The 20,212-nt window shown below is 40.3% G+C and overlaps 1 protein-coding gene across 2 annotated transcripts in view; it reads left to right on the forward strand.

Moving 5' to 3' along the window:
• The first annotated feature begins 3,887 nt into the window (after positions 1-3,887).
• cdh7a (cadherin 7a) overlaps positions 3,888-20,212 on the forward strand; it is a 101,154-nt gene continuing 84,829 nt past the window's right edge. For both annotated transcript variants that reach the window (XM_088321960.1, XM_088321959.1), the window contains exon 1: positions 3,888-4,157. The gene's annotated coding sequence lies outside the window, so the exon portion shown is untranslated. The remainder of the gene's footprint in view (positions 4,158-20,212) is intronic.

Genomic DNA, 20,212 nt, shown 5'->3' on the forward strand with positions numbered 1-20,212 from the left:
GGTGAAAATGAGTCTGACACCCCTGTTTCACTCTTTTTATTTTCTTATGTCCCCCAACAATTTTCTTTTTGCCTTTGCCTTTCACTTTTTTGGGGACTGCTCATTTTTGTTTGTCCTCCTTGCCTTGCTTTTGCTTCTCTCCTCTTCTTCGCTCCACTTGTGCAACCTCTCAATCTGTTGCCTTCGTCTCATCCTCCAATTTTGCGTTTGTGTCTTTGGGATCTGTCTTGAGTCCCTGCAGCTAATTGTGTCCTTTTTGGAACCCTCTTTTCTCTTTCTTGTTCCTGCCATCAATCTTTATTTGCAATCCTCCCTTTTTTTGCCGCTTTCGTCTTTCAGCCCTTACATGTGTCCTTCCAATCCCTTCCTCTGTCGTTCTCTGTCTGTGTGATTCATGTAAGTCTACCCTGTCTTTTTGTTTAATAATCATGGCCTGCTGCTCCTGTGGTTTCCTTGCACCCTGTTGATTTGTGCCAGTTCATTCCATGGATGTCTGAAGAGTTTCTTCCAGTTGAAATGAATCTGACATAGGTCAAAGAAGCTGCTTATGTTTTTTTTTTCCTGAGGCAATTGTGAGAGTTGGTGCTGAATCTGGAAGATGTTACCAGCAGAAAACCGGTTGTTAGCATGTAACTGCTACCATAAATTTTTAAACTCAGAGATAAATCTCTGTTCTTTTTCATTTGGTTCTAATAGTAAAATAATAATATCACACTATCATTATTACACTGCGTAATAAGATTTTCAATGGGCCCATTCAAATTGAATGGGCCCACCCAGAATGCAAGGGGCCCATATGTTTCGATGGGTCACAAGGGGTGGACCAAGTGGGTTAATGTCCCAAATAGCATTTAACGGTGGGTAAAAGGTGGATGCCAACGAGTAGAGGACTCCTTGGCATGTAAGTGTTAGCGTGACTCGTTAGCATATATCAATTAGCATGTAGCAGTTACCATATAGCCGTTGATAAGTAGCATTTCTCATTAGCATGTAGCCGGTTGCATGACTCGTTAGTATGCCATTTCATAAGGGTAAAGGTGATAAGTATGAATGTAGCAATTCGAGAGGTATCAGTTTGTTGTCTGTGAGCTGTATGGAAGAGTCTTGATTAAGAGAGTGAGAACGAATGAGGTGGTGATGGAGGAGCAGAGTTGTTTCAGGAAAGGAAAAGGATGTGTGGATCAGGTGTTTGAAGTAAGATAGGTGTGTGAGAAATATTTAGCAAAAGGTAAGGATGTTTCTTTGGCTTTCATATACTTGGAAAAGGCGTATGACAGAGTTGATAGAGAGGCGTTGTGGCAGGTGATGGTAATGTATGGAGTGGGTGGAAAGTTTTTGGAAGCATTGAAGACTTTTTATGTGGACAGCAGAGCATGTGTAAGAGTAGGGAGAGAGACAATTGAGTGGTTCCCTGTGTTGACTGGTGTGAGACAGGGGTGTGTGATGTCACCATGGCTGTTTAATGTGTACATGGATGGTGCAGGGGTATTTGGCAGAGGTGTAGAGATGATGGTGGAACGGTGTAGCAGGTAAGTCAGTTGTTGTTTGCCAATGACACGGTGCTTGTGGCTGATTCTGAGGACATATTGAGAAAGTTAGTAATGTTTGAATGTTGGGAAGAGTAAGTTGATGAAATGTTCACGTAATGGAGTGGGCATGGTGTTAGAAATAAGGTTGCATGGACAGGTGCTGAAAGAAGTTGAAAGCTTTAGGTACTTGGGTTGTGATGTGGCTGCAGTTGGTGGAATGGAGCGTGAGGTATTGCACAGAGTGAATCAAGGAAGCAAAGTTTTGGGTGCTCTAAGAAGTGATGAGCAACAAGAGTATCAGTATGGATGTTAAGAGGGGACTGTATGAGAGTATGATTGTGCCGACTGTGTTGTATGGTGCAGAGACTTGGAGCCTGAATGCAGATTTGAGAAGGAAATTAACCTCATGTGCGGTGCCATCTAAAGGTTTCTTCGTTTTCCTCATGTTGAGGTTTTTCTTGCCATCCTGTATGTTTTAGATTAGGGGACGGTGTAATAATAGTCCCCTAATAATAGTGGTTTGCAATCAACTGTGGTTTGTGCAGCCCTTTGATACTCATTGTGATTAAGGGCTATACAAATAAACATGACTTAATAATATTAATTCGCATTCTGGCATACAGCGTTACGATGGGGCATGCTGGGAGCATGGCAGCGGACAGGAAAACGCTACAGAGAGTCATCAACACAGCCCAGAAGATCATCGACTCCTCTCTGAAGGACGCTGCCAGCTTGCCATACCACAACAGAGCCATCAACACTATAAAAGACTCTTCTTCCCACAGGTCCACTAAGGCAAGGACAAACAAGCTCAGACACAGTCTCTTTCACATGGTCATCAGCAGCCTAAACAAGCATGCAAAACTGTGAAAATAATTATGTTGTGTCTTGTTTGGGATTTTTTTTTTGTTTGCTGTTATTGCCCTACTTTTTATTGCACTTGGGCCAGTCTCTGAGTACTACCTTTATTTATTCTGACAGTCTTTTATCTTATTTTTTCTCTTTAAAGTATTTATTACATGTTTACCCTGGAATGCCATGTCTAATTTACAAAAAGGACACGCTATAGTAAAAACCCATGAAGTAAAAACATTTATTTATTTTTCAGATAATTCTGTGACATTCCAGAGTGACGAGAGCAGTGGAAATCATAAAAACACACAAAAATAAGATTTAGAAAATGATTTATTTTCACGAGAAGTAGGTAGAAAAAGCCGACAATGTTTGTCAATTTTCTAAAGTGAAAGGAGTTTAGGTTACATCAAAGCGGGCTCTGCGACTCACGCCTGATACTGGGTTAACCAACACTAACTCAAACAATCAAAAGACAAGAACGCAATAAGATGCAGAATAAGCACTCAAAGAGTAGATTTGTCAACGGAGAACTCACACTATACAATTCTGCAACATTTAATGATCAAATATCACACAGTGTCCCTTTAAACTGGACAACAGGAAAACCAAAAGTCATGTTTCTCAGGTGTCGGGCCTTTCATTATCCACTTGAGTCGGCCGGACCACATGGAACTCTGCTCCAGCCGAGTGGAAAAGAAAATGTTCTCGATTGGGAAAGCAAAATTAAAAGAGGACCTTCCGGGAGCGTTAGAAGAGACCAAGCGAGAACATTGACGGCCGGACGCTGTTTACAAGCTTCTTAGAGTTGTGCTGAACAGAGCAGATTTAATTCCCCGCTAAGTTCATTCTTGTAGCCGTCGGTTGGAAAATGCTGTTTTACTTATGATCCCAAGAGCCAAGAAGAGTTTCGCATGTTCGAGAGCGCTCTCCATTCAGGCCAAGGTACTCTCGAATGCTCTTTCCTATGAGATTCAATCTGCAACCTCAGCGGAAATGTTTAAATCTTGGCTTAAAACACACTTTTTTTCTACGGCTCATGACTGAACTATTTTTCATGTTGACGATGTCTGTGTATTGTTTGTTGATCCCCTCACAAGATCCATGTCTGCCCGGTCCTCCTGGAAGGGGGATTACCTCATGTTCAGTCCTGTCTCAAGGTTTCTTAATTTTCCTCATGCTCAGGTTTTCAGTTTTTTCTTGTCCTAATTTAGGTTTTAGATCAAGGGATGGTGTATTGATAGTCTGTAAAGCCCTTTGATACGTATTATGATAAAGGGCTATACAAATAATTGTGAATTGACTTGATCCTTAAGATTGTGGAACAATTGGCTACAAACGGCTTGCAGACTGCAGTTTGGAGAACTTCATGGGTGCTCAAGGCAGCAAAGGACTGGAGATGGTCATGTGTGCATAGAGGAGAGCGAGGGAGAGTGAAAAAAGAGAAAAGGAGGGGGAGAAAGTGGCACTGCGCAGGAAAGAAAAAAGAGAGGGAGTGATGGAGAGAGACAACCTGGAAGAGACAACTCACATTCGAGTGGTGGCGGCAGCCGACTACGGGAGCGCAACATTTTGCACATTCCCACAAGAGCGGCAAGACGCAAGGAAATCGCTTCAGTAATTATTTTGCCACTTGCTTTCCTCCAAACGCTGGCGTAGCAAGCTCTTTTATAGCGTTTCCACAAATCTTGCCTCCGTCCACATTGGGTCTCGTCCCTCTGGGTCAACTTTGGACATCTGCGCCAGCAGTGGGAACTTGTGGCATCCTTTTGGCAGGTGAGTGCGAACCCTCCGCCTTATCCTCCTCCTTCTCATCCTCCACCATGACGTGGATCCTCAACCACTCATTTGCTCTCTCATCACGGCCATTGTGCCCGGTGTCGTGCCCAAATCCGACCCACACTGCAAAACCTGACTCCCCTCTGCGTGAACTATGCTTCTCGGTGCTGCACTTCCAACAGAATGTTTGTTGCGATCCTAGTCTGTATAATGTGTTTATTAACCCTTTATTGATCAAGTGGGGGTTTTTGTCCACGAGTCCATAATTATGGTATGAGTGATTAATTTTTGACATTGTTTTTAGAAGAACCAAAACTTTCAATATCAGGCAAAATCTACCTTAACTATTTGTTAAGAAAATGCAATAACAGTTTCAATGAAAATCAAAACAAAATACGGACTTGGATTTTTCAGTATTATAATGAAGTAGAGACTGAAACTCCAAATTGACATATTGAAAAATAATATAAACCGGAAAGATAAACTGTTATAAATAAACACCCCAAAAAGTATTTAAGTCTTTCTCTCTCAGTGTCCATATATCTTACCGGATCTCTGGCGCCGACTCTGATCCCGAATCCTCTCCAGTACAGGGAAGAATGGTGTTCAGCAGTATCCATCCTAAAAGACAGGCATGTGTTAGTCTTGAAAGGAAGGTAACTAATGGAAAGGTAGGTACAAAATAAATAAATAATACATACAAAAATATCAGAGAATAAAAACTAAATGGAGTAATAGATGAAAACAGATACATGACCAAACAACTCACCCTTTGACAATGAAAACTAATAATCACAGCAGCTAAATGTTAGCATGTCTGCAGCACAGTTCTAAGGTCATCGTTTCAAATCCAGCTACCAGCCTTTTGGTTGCAGATAACAAATAATGCTTTACCTACTCTGAGATTGATCTACTTCAGACAAATGTGTTCATTTTTGCATGACATTCTATTGCTTATGAATAATGTTTGTTATGGCTAAATCCATTGCAACCTGGTCATTATATTTTACTTTAATTATTTATAATTTGACTTTTATTGTTTAATGCAGCCTGGTCATCCTGAAAGGGGGATTACCTCATGTGCGGTATCTTCTCAAGGTGTCTTCATTTTCCTCATACTCATACTGTTTTTCCTTGCCCTCATGTGCAGCCCTTTGAGACTCCGTGTGATTAAGGGCTAAACAAATAAACATGATTTGACTTGACTTCATCCAACCGTCCACTATAAATGCCTAAGAGATAATCAATTGTGGGAAGTTGCTGTGAGTGTTTTGGACAACTACTTTATTGTAATTTAATTGAAAACAGGATGGTCTTCTCTTTTTTCAGGAACCGTTTGAAGTTTCTCTTTTGGCCCAATGGTTACGGCTAATTTAATTAGCACTTGTCAAACAGGTGCACCTGCACCCCCTTTGTAACCAAAGAGTTAAAAATATTGAATGGCTTAATTAAAACAATAAAGTGACCATAGTCTATATAATAGGTTTATTGAGACATGCAAACGTCACCAACACCAGGGTGACTCAATGTAGCTTAACACTATAATGCTCAAGTACCCAATTAGTTGTGCACAAGTTGACTTTATTTGATGTACTATAGTACCCTTATCGTAATGCATATTTATTGTATGTAGTTGTTCACTGTTCATCAATCTTGTTTGTCAACCTCCGAAAGCTCTACTTGTTGATACTCTTATTCGTGATTACAAACTTGAACTGATTGGTCGGTGTGAAACTTGGTTGAGACCGGATGAGTTTTTACCATTAAATGAGGCTTCTCCTCAGGACAATGTGAGCTGTCATGTAGCACCCTCTTTGAAGAAGGGTGGCGGTGTCGCGCTAATTTCTGAAAAAAATACTCAAACTTACTCCCCCTACCTCTAATATTCATAAGGCGTTTGTGGCTCTTGTTATGCAGTCCTCTTTAATGTCAATTTATGTAGTAACAATTTATCGCGCACCAGGACCATATTCAGTTTTCTTAGATTAATTATCTGAACTGTGTTCTGACCTAGTAACCTATGCAGACAAAATAATAATCATGGGGGACTTTAACATTCATATGAACTCCCCACTCAGTTCACTTACTGTTGCGTTTCGGTCTCCAATTGATATATTTGGTTTACTGAACTGATTGATTTGCCGACTCATAAAGATGGAAACACGCTAGACTTGTTTCTGACTCGGGGAGTTTTAACCTCAAATGTGACGGAGATACCGTGTACTACGGTTATTTCTGATCTTTATCTAGTTACATTTGAGGGGCTGGCTAACTGTTGTATTGAAAAAATAAAGGATTTAGTGGACACAATAGAAGCACTGGCATAGTTTCCGAGCTCTCTGATCTTCTTTCAGAAGTAGTTGCGTCATTTCCTTTATACAAAGGCTCTATTGACTCACTTTTGAATGAGTTTAATGCTGCCCTGACTGGTGTCCTGTATTCAGTAGCGCCCCTACGACTCCAATCACGACCTAAAAGACGCACACCTTGGTTTACTGATGAAACTAGATCGCTTAAACAAGACTGCAAGAAATTTGAAAGAAAATGGCGCGCTACCAAGCTTGAGGTTTTCCGTCAAACCTGGTGTGTCAACTTGTTAAAGTATAAAGCATCCCTTGCCTCTGCAAAATCGGCCTATTTTTTAAAGGTGATAGCGGCACAAAAGAATAACCCCAAAATCATTTCCGACACTGTAGCATCGCTAACGAGGCAACAGATTATTCCAGATAGTTCTACCCATTCAGCGCATGATCTTCTTTAATAAGAAGATTCAACGCATACGGGAAGACATTCTAAAGACAAGGTTAATACATCACTTATTAAAGGGCTGAAATCTATAGATGCGCGACATGGTGGATGTCCAGGACTTTTTCATGATTTAGTGATCTCATCTCATCTCATCTCATTAGCTACAACGCTTATCCTCGGTAGGGTCGCGGGGGCGCTGGAGCCCATCCCAGCAATCATCGGGCAGTGGGCAGGGGACACCCTGAACTGGTTGCCAGCCAATCGCAGGGCACAAGAGGACAGACAACTCACTCGCTCATTCACACCTAGGGACAATTTGGACCGGCCAATTCACCTGAAATGCATGTTTTTGGAATGTGGGAGGAAACCGGAGTGCCCGGAGGAAACCCACGCAAGCACAGGGAGAACATACAAACTCCGCACAGGAAGTCTGGAACTGGATTTGAACCCACGCAGGAGGTTCCCAAGACATGAACTGTGCCGCACATGCGTTAACCACTGCGCCGCCGTGCTGCCCGATTTAGTGATCTGTCACTTGATAATCTTAAACAGGTGGTGAATACGGCCAAACCGACTATTTGCCTGTTTGACCCCCTTCCGGGTTCGCTGATTAAAGGTCTTTTTGGGGTCCTTGGCCCTCCAGTTCTAAATATTATAAACATATCACTCTTCTCAGGTGTAGTTCCAGCCGCTTTCAAGTTCGCTGTTATTAAACCTACACTGAAACGACCAAACCTTGATCCAGAAAGCTTATGTAATTATAGACCTGTGTCAAACCTACCGTTTCTTTTTAAAGTACTTGAAAAAGTTGTGGCACAGCAGCTGAATAATTTTATATCCGAGAACAATTTTTTTGAATCTATGCAATCAGGATTCAGGGCTAACCAGTCTACTGAGACAGCGCTGATTAAGGTAACCAATGATCTTCTACTGGCAATGGGCTGCGGCACTTCATCATTCTTGCTGCTGCTGGATCTTAGTGCTACCTTTGACAGTGTGGACCATAATATCTCACTAGAACGGTTGGAAAAATGGATTGGTCTCTCAGGAACCGTCCTTTTATGGTTCAGATCCTACCTCTCAGATGGGACGCACTGTGTTAAATATGGTCAAGTCAAGTCACATTTATTTATATAGCCCTTAATCCCAAAAATGTCTCTAAGGACTGCACAGGATTACAATTACAAAATTGCACAATTACCTGATCCTAAACCCGCATGCGGGCAAGGAACAACTCAAAGACCTCAGCGTGAGGAAAAAAGAGAAACCCCGAGAAAGGACCTTATACATGGCAATCCCCCTTTCAGGATTGACCAGGGTGGATTACAATTAGCATTACTGTACACAGAATAGTAAACATTAGGTAAGATGTTGAAGATGTCAGGAAAAAGCATTACACCAACGACACCCCCAGCATGTAAACTAGTCCAGAAAGTCTATGACGGCCACGACGCAGCTTGACATGCTTCAGGTCAGACGCTGGTCGGCTGACTCATCTCCAATCGTCCTTCCCCTTCGTATCAGCCAGGCAGGCAGTCGGAAAAAGACAGGACAATACAGAATATAAGGTGGGCATCAATCATAAGCTTTGCAATAGAAGTGTGTCTTAAGCCTCGATTTAAAAACTTCCGTTGAGGTTGCAGATCTTATCTCCGGAGGCAGAGCGTTCCATAACACCAGGGCCCGGATGGAGAACGCTCTCGAGCCTGCAGACTTCTTGGCTCTCGGAGTCACAAGTAGACCGGCATTTTCCGAGCGCAGATTCCGTGCAGGAACATAGGGGGAAATCAAATCAGAGAGATAAGATGGTGCAAGCCCATGCAAACATTTATATGTAAATAAAAGAACTTTAAAGTCACATCTTAAGTGGACTGGGAGCCAGTGCAAGTTGGCCAATACAGGAGTAATATGCTCAAACATTTTGGTCTTAGTCAAAAGTCTAGCTGCTGCATTCTGAACCAGCTGCAAACTTTTGATGCGGGACACCATAAATCAATACATTACAGTAATCAAGCCGAGAAGTAATAAACGCATGAATTAAAACCTCTGCATCTGAATGGGACAGCATCGAAAGAATCTTCGCAATATAACGGAGGTGGTAGAAAGCTATTCTATATATATTTTTCACGTGTAACTGAAATGACAGAATAGGATCAAATATGACACCTAGATTTTTGACCCGAGTCACTGTGGGTGATATTACATTTGTTACTGTGTACCTGACTTGTGTTACTGTGTACCTGACTTGTGTTACTGTGTACCTGACTTGTTAACCTGACTGCCCATATTGCACATCTGGTTAGCTACTCTTCTTGCACTATCGGCACTATGGTAAAATACTACACGTAGCCAAAATACAATACAACATTATTTATATCTGTACATTCAAGGAAACTGTGGGGGTCAGATGCATCGACATTTCGTTCTGTATACACGTGTACTAGAATGACAATAAAGTAGATCTGAATCTGAATCTGAATCTGAATCTGATTTGTCTAGGTTCAGGGTAGTGTTTGAAAACAACTGACGACAGTGAGCTGGATAATCAGCATTTCAGTTTTTTCTGGGTTAAGGCGTAAAAAATTAAGTGACATCCATCTTTGAATCTCAGTAAGGCAAGCCTCCAGATTTCTACAACTTAAATGTCCAGTTGTTTCCAGTGGCACATACATCTGAGTGTCATCTGCATAGCAATGGAAACTAATATTATACTTGCGGGTAATGTCACCAAGCGGGATCATATAAATACTAAAAAGAAGGGGGCCAAGTACAGAGCCTTGAGGAACACCACAGGGGACATTAGATTGTTTAGAGGTCAGATTGCCATAGTTAACACATTGCATCCTGTCTGACAGGTTGGACCTAAACCACGAGAGTACAGTCCCTGAGATACCAATGCGTTCTAGACGAACCAGTAATATGTTGTGGTCGACCGTATCAAAAGCAGCGCTGAGATCCAGCAGCAGTAACATTGATGAGGCACCGGAATCTATTGCTAAAAGGAGATCATTGGTTACTTTAGCCAGGGCTGTCTCAGTAGAGTGATTTGCCCTAAATGCTGACTGGACAGTTTCAAAGAGGTTATTTTCTGACATGAAGTCATTTAGCTGCTGTGCAATGACCTTTTCAAGTAAATTTGCAAAAAATGGCAGATTTGACACTAGCCTAAAAAACCTAGGCTTTCTGGGTCAAGGTTAGGTTGCTTAAGCGTGGGTTTAATGACGGCAGACTTGAAGGCTACAAGAACAATACCCGAGGATAGCGATATATTAATAATATTTAAAACTGATGGTCCTAAGATCCCAAACAGATCTTTCACCAGTGAAGCTGGAAACGGATCGAGCAGGCATGTAGTTTGTTTGGCCCTACTGACCATCTGTGCTAGATTATTCCTGTCTGACAGGAATATTGTTGACAGGTGGAGTAGCATGATGACTATCGGTAGAAAATAATGTTATTTCGTCTCCCTCCTTACCTAACAAGGGAGAAACAGAGGTAAGAAGCACAGAAGAAGATGCTATAGAAGAGTACAGATCAGTGTGTATGGTGCAGCCAATAGAACGCTCTAAACTATAAAAGCTATATGAATTGCATGAATCTAGCATAGCGCTAGTTAGCTCTGGCGTTACAGACTCCACACCCGTGGTTACAGGTTCACTAATCACCTGTGACCTGGCCAGCACTAGTGTACCCTGTCATGGAAGGCTTAAACAGTAATCTATATTTTTAGAAAGAGTGAGAGCACCTTCCCAGTTAGGGAGAAGGCCGTAACTCCTCAGCAGGTCAGGTCGGCCCCAGAAAGCAGGCCAGTTATCCACAAACCTAAATCCCTGCTGACTGCAAAATCTAGCCAGCCACCGGTTTAGCGAGACTAGTCTGCTAAACCTCTGATCATTGCCTCTCGCAGGCAAGGGGCCAGAGACAATTACTCGATGGCGACTCATCTTTCTGGCGAGATTACAGGTCCTAATAATATTTTTCTTTGTAATCTCAAATTGCCTTATTTTAGTATCATTAGAGCCGACGTGAATGACTATATTGGTGTAGCTAGCCCTGTCCTGGTGTCTAGATTTGCATGTCAGCTCCCTCAAATTAGCCTCACTGTCGGGTGCTCTGGCTCCAGAAATACACATAAACGTGGCTGGGGTGCTAAGCTTTATGTTATGGGTGATGGAGTCACCTATGACTAGGGTGCGGGAGCCAGTAGACCGGGATGGAGTGGGACTAGCTAGGGGGCTGAACTTGTTATGTGTCTGAATTGGCTCACCGCGATTAGCATGCAGTTTAAGGCTAGTGCTAACCGGACTAGCAGGTTCGCTACAACCCACGCTAGCAGTGGTGTCTGAGGCACCTATCATTTTCCGTTTAAACTGCTCTAGCTCACGGACACAACCCTCTAGAAGGGCTACTTGTCTACAGAAGCGGGAGCAACCTTTACAGCAACCCATACTCACTTGTGAGCAGTCAGATGCCGAAAGAGCGTCTTAGCAGCTATGCGAGGGGATGCCCTTCAACAGCAATCGGCAGCAGCTTCCAACTGTAAAACAAATGTGCGCGGCACTTACCTTGCGCCAATCGTCCGAGATACTTACCCGAAACTTTTCAACTGTTCGAGATAAAAAGTCTCAATCCAGAATTCTGCTATAGTAGGAATCTGAATCAATCTCGTAGTCGCGAGGACGTGAGCAACACAAAAACTCCCGCCACTCGATGGTATATATGTGTATATGTATGTATGTATGTATGTATGTATATATATGTATGTATGTATCTATGTATATATGCATGTATGTATGTATGTATATATATATATATATATGTATGTATGTATCTATGTATATATGTATATGTATGGATGTATATATGTACAGTAAGACCTCGGCTATTGCAGTTAATGGGGACCAAAACCACCCACGATAAGTGAAAATCTGCAAAGTAGCGGCGCACCTTCAAAAAAATATATATATATTTTTAAATTATTGTTTTTTTAGACCCGGTTAATGGGGAACAAAACCACTCGCAAAAAGTGAAAATCTGCGAAGTAGCGACGCCCCTTCAAAAAAAAAAAATCTCATCTCATCTTATCTCATTATCTGCACCGCTTATACTTATTAGGGTGACGCTGCGTCCGCCGAACTCGCTCCGTCGCCCGGTAGTGACCTCCGCCGACCGCAAAGCTCTGAAGCCGCGAAGTAGCGAGGTCCCACTGTATATATGTATATGTATGTATGTATGTATGTATATGTATATATACCTGTATATATACCTGTATATATACCTGTATATATATATATATATATATATATATATATATATATATATATATATATATATATATATATATATATATATATATATATATATATATATATATATATATATGGTGAAATAATATTTGAGTCCTTTAGTGTTACCTGTGGTTTTCCGCAGAGTTCAGTATTTGGCCCCCTTCTTTTCAACATTTACATGCTTCCATTAGGTGATATTATTCGCAAGTATGATATCAGTTTTCATTGCTATGCAGATGACACTCAACTATATTTTCTGATGGAGGAATCTGCCACACTAAACTGTGGAAATTTGGAGGCCTGCCTTGCTGAGATAAAAGAATGGATGTCACTCAACTTCTTGAGCCTTAACTCTGAGAAGACCGAAATGCTAGTTATTGGTCCATCTAAATGCCGTGATATATTCTCAAAAACGGCTCTCAACATTGAGAAATGTAATATCACCCAGAGTGACTCAACTTAGGTGTCATATTATATCCAGATCTGTCCTTTCAAACACACGTTACGAATATTAATAGAACAGCTTTTTTACATCTACGCAACATTGCTAAAATTCGCTCTATGCTGTCTCAGTCGGATACAGAGATCATAATTCATGCATTTGTTACCTCCCTTCTCGATTACTGTAATGCACTACTCTCCCGTCTCCCGATGTCCAAAATCAAGAGCCTTCAGCTGGTACGACACGTGTCACGGCATTGAGCCGAGGGAAGAGGACACGCTCCCACTCCAACTCCACAAAAAATTTGCGGCCTAAAATGAAACCTCATTTCAGTATTCAGCTTGGGAAAAGTGTTTTGCCTAAACTTGATCAAGTTTTGCACTGACAACAACAATGATATAGAGACTTTGCCAAATGTGTTCATAGGAGTAGGCGATACTGTGAATTTTGGTATCAATCTAATACAAATAAATACAGCGTAGCATCGATTGATACCAATACTCACCCTTTTGCTTAGAAATGCCATGGTCATTGAACCCCTTCCTCTAAGTTAGCTTATCATAGTTATGATTTACATACCGCAAAGATTTTAGGCGATGTTTAGTTTTTCTTTCAAATAACTACAATGCAAACTTTAATAGTATAAAAAACAACCGTTTTGAACATGGAACACTGCTTGAAAAGCACTTTTGTAGGGAACATTTGACTGACACCATTTCCTTGCCAAAATATCCCCAGAATCTCTTTTAGCACATTATTAATTGAACTCCGGTGCTTGAGTGTTCACAAAACCAACAACACCAAAAGAAAATGAATCTGGGTTTACTCTAGCAAGGAGTTGTCCACCGACAACAACCAAAATTGAGACTTTGACAAAGGCGATAATTCCATTCTTCGTTTTTAGACCCTTTCACTCAACTGTTTTTGCTTCCTTTTGTCTTGCACCTAGTGCAGGTGTGCCTGACTAAATGGCCCAAACCCGTCCTGCTTCAAAATATTTTTGCAATGGTTAATGAGTGGCCATCTTGAGTTGGCAGTCAGTCATGTAGATCTAACCCTCAATCCTCCATTTCGGGCCAAAGGGGGCACAACCCATCCTGAGGGTCCAAGTAAGTTAGCGTCCTGAGGGTCAGAGTAGGCGATGATGGAGGATATATATATATATATATATATATATATATATATATATATATATATATATATATATATATATATATATACATATGTACAGTGGAACCTCGGTTCTCGACCATAATCCGTTCCATTTCTTCGTAGGAAAACCGATTTGTACGATCACCGAAGTCGTTTTTTTCCATTAAAAGTAACTTAAATTGTTTTAATCCGTTCCAACACCCTAAATGTTTACCACGAAAGTAAACATGAAGCTAACCCAGGCTAATCGTACGTACGAAAGATTACGCTAACATGAATATCCTCCACTTCCGATATAGGGCGCAGCGGTCGAGCACATAAGGACATGTTTGCCCCGCGTGCAAGCAGGTACCCACGTCTTGTCGGGCACGACCTCCTGCCATTTACGTGGCCTTTCAGGGCTGCCATGACGCCCCAAGAAGCCCTGGCGTTCCCTGGCTAAACATGAGCGACCGTCATCTTGGTTGCACGCTCGCTCAATCTGGCCTAATATTGGTGGGGACAAAGCTATTGCTTGATATAGGTGGTAACATGTCCCCTCCGTCCATGCCAAATCCATGCCTTTCAGCACATTTTCACTGCAGTAGTCCTCAAGTGTCTTATCAGAATCGTCCGGTTGTAATGGTTTTAAGTAACGGCTTAATCTATGTGGCTTTGTTGTCTGTTGCCAACATTTTTAACATATCAGTCACCCGGGCCTGGGTGACTTTGTTGGCCGTCTGCTGGCGGCGATGTAAGCAGGGGCCCGACTGGCCTTACCCGCTCGGATCTTCGTGTGTCAGTGGTGTGTACAGTGAGGGGGTTTCCCTTTAGCTTGTAGGGATAAGTCCTTTAGACAATGCTGTCTGGGTCAGTATCATCATCAGAGTCTTTTGGGTCGGGAATCAATTTGTAATGGCACATATGAGCAACAAATATTCTTGACATCATCCTTTTAGTTGCGGGCACGACGCAGCAGGAACATACGAGAAGGAGAAGGAAGATTACCAAAACTTCGGCAAATGGTGACAGGATCTTCATCAGCACCTGAGGCCAGTTGCCAGAGTAGAGCCAATCGAGCCATCCTTGTTGAACGTCTTTTTCTTTGGCCATTGTGTTCCTGAGGTTCTTCATGGTGGCTAGGGCATCGATGATTGTCTCATTTTCATCCCCTGCAGTGGCCCTGGTGAATCCAGGCACACCGACAGTCATGGGGGCGACGAGAAGAACCCTGCAAGGGCCGTCCCAGCTTGAACTGGACCAGGCCCCTCGCTCCACCAGCATCAGATCACCAGGGGTCACCTGTGTGGATGAGAGAAACAGAGATTAATAGAGATAAATAGAGGGAAATAGAGATAGAGAGAGATAGATAGAGATAGAAGGACCTACCAATTTTTTTTTTTTCAAAATAGGTTATACTAATTAGATGTTTATCCCCCTGTTGAGATATTTCCATATGGCTCAATTTAACCGGAAAAACAACTAATTCATTTATTTATATATTTGTAAAATTTCTTAAATTATATTTATATATATTATTAGTGAAGGCAAAATCCCGCGCTTTAAGTTGCCATATCCATTCTGAGCACTATATCCCAAGACTCCAAATCAAAAATAAACAATTTATTTTTCAAAATTGTTAGCTCTAAATCTCAAATTTGGCTTTTTACTAATTTCAGTCACTGAATATGTTTAACTATTATCATCATCAGAATCACTCACCCTGATTTGAGTGACATGGTGTTTTCTTAGATAGATAGATAGATATTTTATTCATCCCCGAAGAGGAAATTCACATTTCCAGCAGCATCCCTGAGCTGAGAACAATACAATAATAAAGCAAGAAGAATACAATATACAAATACCCAGTGTGACGTGCAAATACCCACTGTAGCGTGTTATATAGAATAACTAAATAGTGCTACACAGAGTACATATTGCAATAAGATTCGGTAATATGCAATGTAGGTGGTGTGGTTTACTGTGGGCTTTTACTCTGCCGGGTAGAGTTAAAGAGCCTCATGGCATGAGGAAGAAAAGATCTCTTCAGTCTGTCCGTAGTAAAAGACAGTGACAGCAGTCTGTCGCTGAAACTGCTCTTCTGTCTGGAGATAATGCTGTGTAGTGGATGTGATGGATTGTCCATGATTGACCGCAGCTTTTTCAGTGCCCGTCTCTCAGCTACTGTTGTTAGGCTGTCCAGCTCTTTGCCCACAACAGAGCTCGCTTTCTTAGCCAGTTTATTGAGACGAGAGGCATCCTTCTTCTTGACGCTGCCTCCCCAACACGCTGCCGCATAGAAGAGGGCGCTTGCCACTACTGTCTCATAGAATATTTTCAGGAGCTTTTTGCAGATTTTGAAGGAGGCCAGCCTTCTGAGGAAGTAAAGTCGGCTTTCTTGTTTGTGGATTGGTCATTGTACAAAAATTCTGTGTGTGTGCCCTTCTATTTTCCTTTATTTTTTATTTTCTTCTCTTGATTTTTATATGTGATATCTTGCTGTTGTCCATCCCTCTCGAGGTATATGACCAGGGTAGATAGTTGAATCATCAACTTTGCCAAATAAAACACTTTTACTGTTATGATTCACTCTTTTTTTACCTTTTTGTAAAAATCATAACCGATGCATTATCCTCTCAGTAAGTAAGTTTGTTTAAAATAACAGTATTTTACAAAAAAGGCAGGTAATTCACGCTCAAGGTGAATGACTCCGCAAAATGAAAAATGCCACCCAAAAATGGTTTCAATGTGGGCAATACCATAACGTTGTATGGTCATTCTAATTGATTTTATTTTATTGTTTTATATCATAGCATATTATTTTTGTGTAATATTTTTTTATCCGTCCAAAACTTCATAATTGAAATTTCAAAAAGCAATCATATGGAGAGCTTATTCAGAAGACAATTTTTCATCAATCGCGGACAAAACTAGTGTAAGATTTTAACTCTTATTATACTGAAGTCTGACCAAAAACATTTCACATGTCTCGTTCTTAAGTTAGAATTTACCAGACTCTTAAAAACTCAGTTCAACTTTTGTGAATAAAAGTGAAATAAAACAGAATTTATAATTTTGCAAAATAAATGTATCAATCTTGCTCATGTACATATACACTTTTTATTAACAAGACTCTATGTAACTTCAAGCAGACATATTCTTGAATGTTCCAGGCCTTGAATTGCGTATTCCACAGTACATTCATCATTTGAATGTTGCTCTTGGCCCATCAAAAGTACTTTTCCAAAATGTGTCCATCTCAAAAAAGAAATTACTCGATTGTCTTTTGTCAGTTCCACTGCAACTGGCTGACAACCAGTTCAGGTATCCCGTTAGCTGTCCGAAAAGCAGCTGGGGTGTGCTCCATCACCCCCGTGACCTCACTGCTGATAAGCGGCGCAGACAATGGATGAATGGATGTCTTTGTTAATTTTTCTTAACTGTGTTCCCCATCACAGCAAATAACATTTTGTATTGAATAACCTAAACTTCTTATATGTAATAACTTGTGAAGCCCTTTGAGACTATTTGTGATTAAGGGCTATACAAATAAAAATGACTTGACTTGACTTTACTATTAGCACAAGTATTAGCACAAGCTAGCTGTAAACACTGTGGGCAAAGCTAACTTCTTCATGCCCAAAAATTTTGGGAATGGCTATATTGTAACAGCTTCATATTTAGAAATTATGCTAATGGGTTCATGCTAATGAGTTATGCTAATGGATACATACTAAAAAGTGATGCTAACGGCTAAATGCTAACTTCTTTATGCTAAAATTTTTTGGTAATGGAAATATTTTAACGACTTCATATTTACAAATTATGCTAATGGCCTCGTGTTAATGAGTTATGCTAATGGGTACATGCTAAAAAGTGATGCTAACGGCTAAATGCTAACTTTTTCATGCTAAATAATTTTGGTAATGGCAATATTGTTACGACTTCATATTTACAAATTATGCTAATGGACTCATCTTGATGAGTTATGCTAATGGGTACATGCTAAAAAGTGATGCTAATGGCTAAATGCTAACTTCTTAATGCTAAAAATTTCTGAAATGGCAATATATTAATGACTTCACATTTACAAATTATGCTAACGGGCTCATGTTGATGAGTTAGGCTAATAATAATAATAATAATAATAATTTCCTTGTATTGTCATTCTGTGTAACAATGTACACAGAACGAAATGTCGATTGCACCTGACCCGTTGTAGCGAGCCGATGCAGCCGCAGCCAACAGAGGGCGCCGCCGACCACTTTTTAAGTCTTAGGAATGACTCGGCCGGGGCGCGAACCCGAACCTCCCAGTCTCAAAGCGGGCGCCTTACCATCTAGGCTACTGAGCTGGTATGGTTGTATGCGTTAAAGTGATGCTAACAGCTTAATGCTAACTTCCTTATGCAAAAAAATATTGGTAATGGCAATATTTTAGCGACTTTATATTTACAAATTATGCTAATGGACTCATGTTGATGAGTTTTGCTAATGGATACATATTAAAAAGTGATGCTAACGGTAAATTGTGAATTCCAAATAGTGTATGCTAGCGAGAGGATGCTAACAGCTATGTGCGCCGTTAGCAAAGTGTTGGGCTGGCATAGCCAGCCCAAATATTAGCACAAGCTAGCTGTAAACACTGTTGGTGATTAGTTGGGCTGGCATAGCCAATCCAAAGTATTAGCAATAAGAGCTTGATGCTATGCTTTCTCATACTAGCTGTAAAAACTGTTGGTGACGAGATGGGCTGGCGTAGCCAGCCCAAATATTAGCGCAAGCTAGCTGTAAACACTGTCCGCAATGCTAACTTCTTTATGCCCAAAAATTTTGGGAATGGCTATATTGTGTCAACTTCATATTTACAAATTATGTGAATGGTCTCATGTTGATGAGCTATGCTAATGGGTACATGCTAAAAAGTAATGCTAACAGCTAAATGCTAACTTCTTTATGCAAAAAAAAGTTTGGTGATGGTGATATTTTAACGACTTCATATTTACAAGTTATGCTAATGGGTACATGTTGATGAGTTGTGCTAATGGATACATGCTAAAAAATTTTGATAATGGCAATACTTAAAAGACTTCATATTTAAAGATTAAGCAATGGCCTCATGTTGATGAGCTATTCTTACAGATGCATGCTAAACGTGATGCTAACGGCTTAATGCTAACTTCTTCATGCTAAAATTTTTTGATAATGGCAAAATTTTAAAGACTTCATATATACAAATTATGCTAATGGCCTCATGTTGATTAGTTATGCTAATGGGTACATGTCAAAAAGTGATGCTAACGGCTAACAGGCTTCAGGTTTGAAAATTATTCTAATGCTAACATGCTAACGACTCAGCAAATTGAATGTGCTCAATGCATTCCTGATGAGCCAATTCAAACATAATGGCTCAATCCTTTCAAACATGTACATTTTAATTTTTTAATGTGTAATAACAGTGTTATTACTATGTTATTACCATGAATGTGATTTTTAGACCTCCACCAGGCATATCCTTGTTGCTAACGGTTATGGGCCCATCTCAAATGAACTTGCCAGTACCAAGTAAAAAAATTACAAATACATCTCTCATAGTTAAAAACTTTATGCTAACTCCTAATGCTAACAACTCAGCACTACCGGTTCTTTACCAACATTTGCCAGATCAATCACAACTCTTACAATTGCCGCGGGAATTGTCTAGTTACCTTGTATTATACACCACAATATCTCTATTACTCTATTCTTTTTCATCTATCATATTATCATTATCGAAAGTTCAGATGTCAAACGATTTCGTAATATAGCGTATATATATATATATATATATATATATATATATATATACATGTTTTTGTTTTTTACCTCTTAACACCCTTAGTCATTGTCATACTCTTTTAATTTTGTCATCATTGTTATTTTACTCACCTTTATTAACTCGTTTGATATTGTCATCATTGTTATTTTACTCACCTTCATTATTGATACCTTCCTCTTCATTCCAGTTCCTGGTTCTTCTATCTTCTGTGATTCTGTTAATAACTTGATTATCTTCAAAATTGATATTGACTTTCTTACCTCTTACGTCTTGTTCTCTTTTCTGTACCTCCTTGGTATGGCCATGGCCATGTGGAGTCCAAAAGAGCCGCATTTCATTGTTATCTGGCTCGATCTCCAGCACTTATGAAGTAGTGTTAGTGAAATAGTGTTACTGTAGACTTGATTTTGAAGTATTCCCACGGTAGTATTTTCATAATAGTTCCATAATAATATTTCCGTAGTATATCTGTAGTATTTTCTAATGTTCCTGTAGTTGTAATTTAGTAATATTATGTACCAGTATTTTATTATTGTAAGAATGAAGTAGTGTAGTGTTTGTATAGTATCTCCATAGTATTTTTGTATTTTTTTGTCGTATAATTATAGTATTTCTGTCATAATATT

This window comes from Urocampus carinirostris, chromosome 18 (assembly GCF_059441175.1).
Source record: "Urocampus carinirostris isolate Australia breed hairy pipefish chromosome 18, RoL_Ucar_1.0, whole genome shotgun sequence".
Taxonomy (NCBI): Eukaryota; Metazoa; Chordata; class Actinopteri; order Syngnathiformes; family Syngnathidae; genus Urocampus; species Urocampus carinirostris.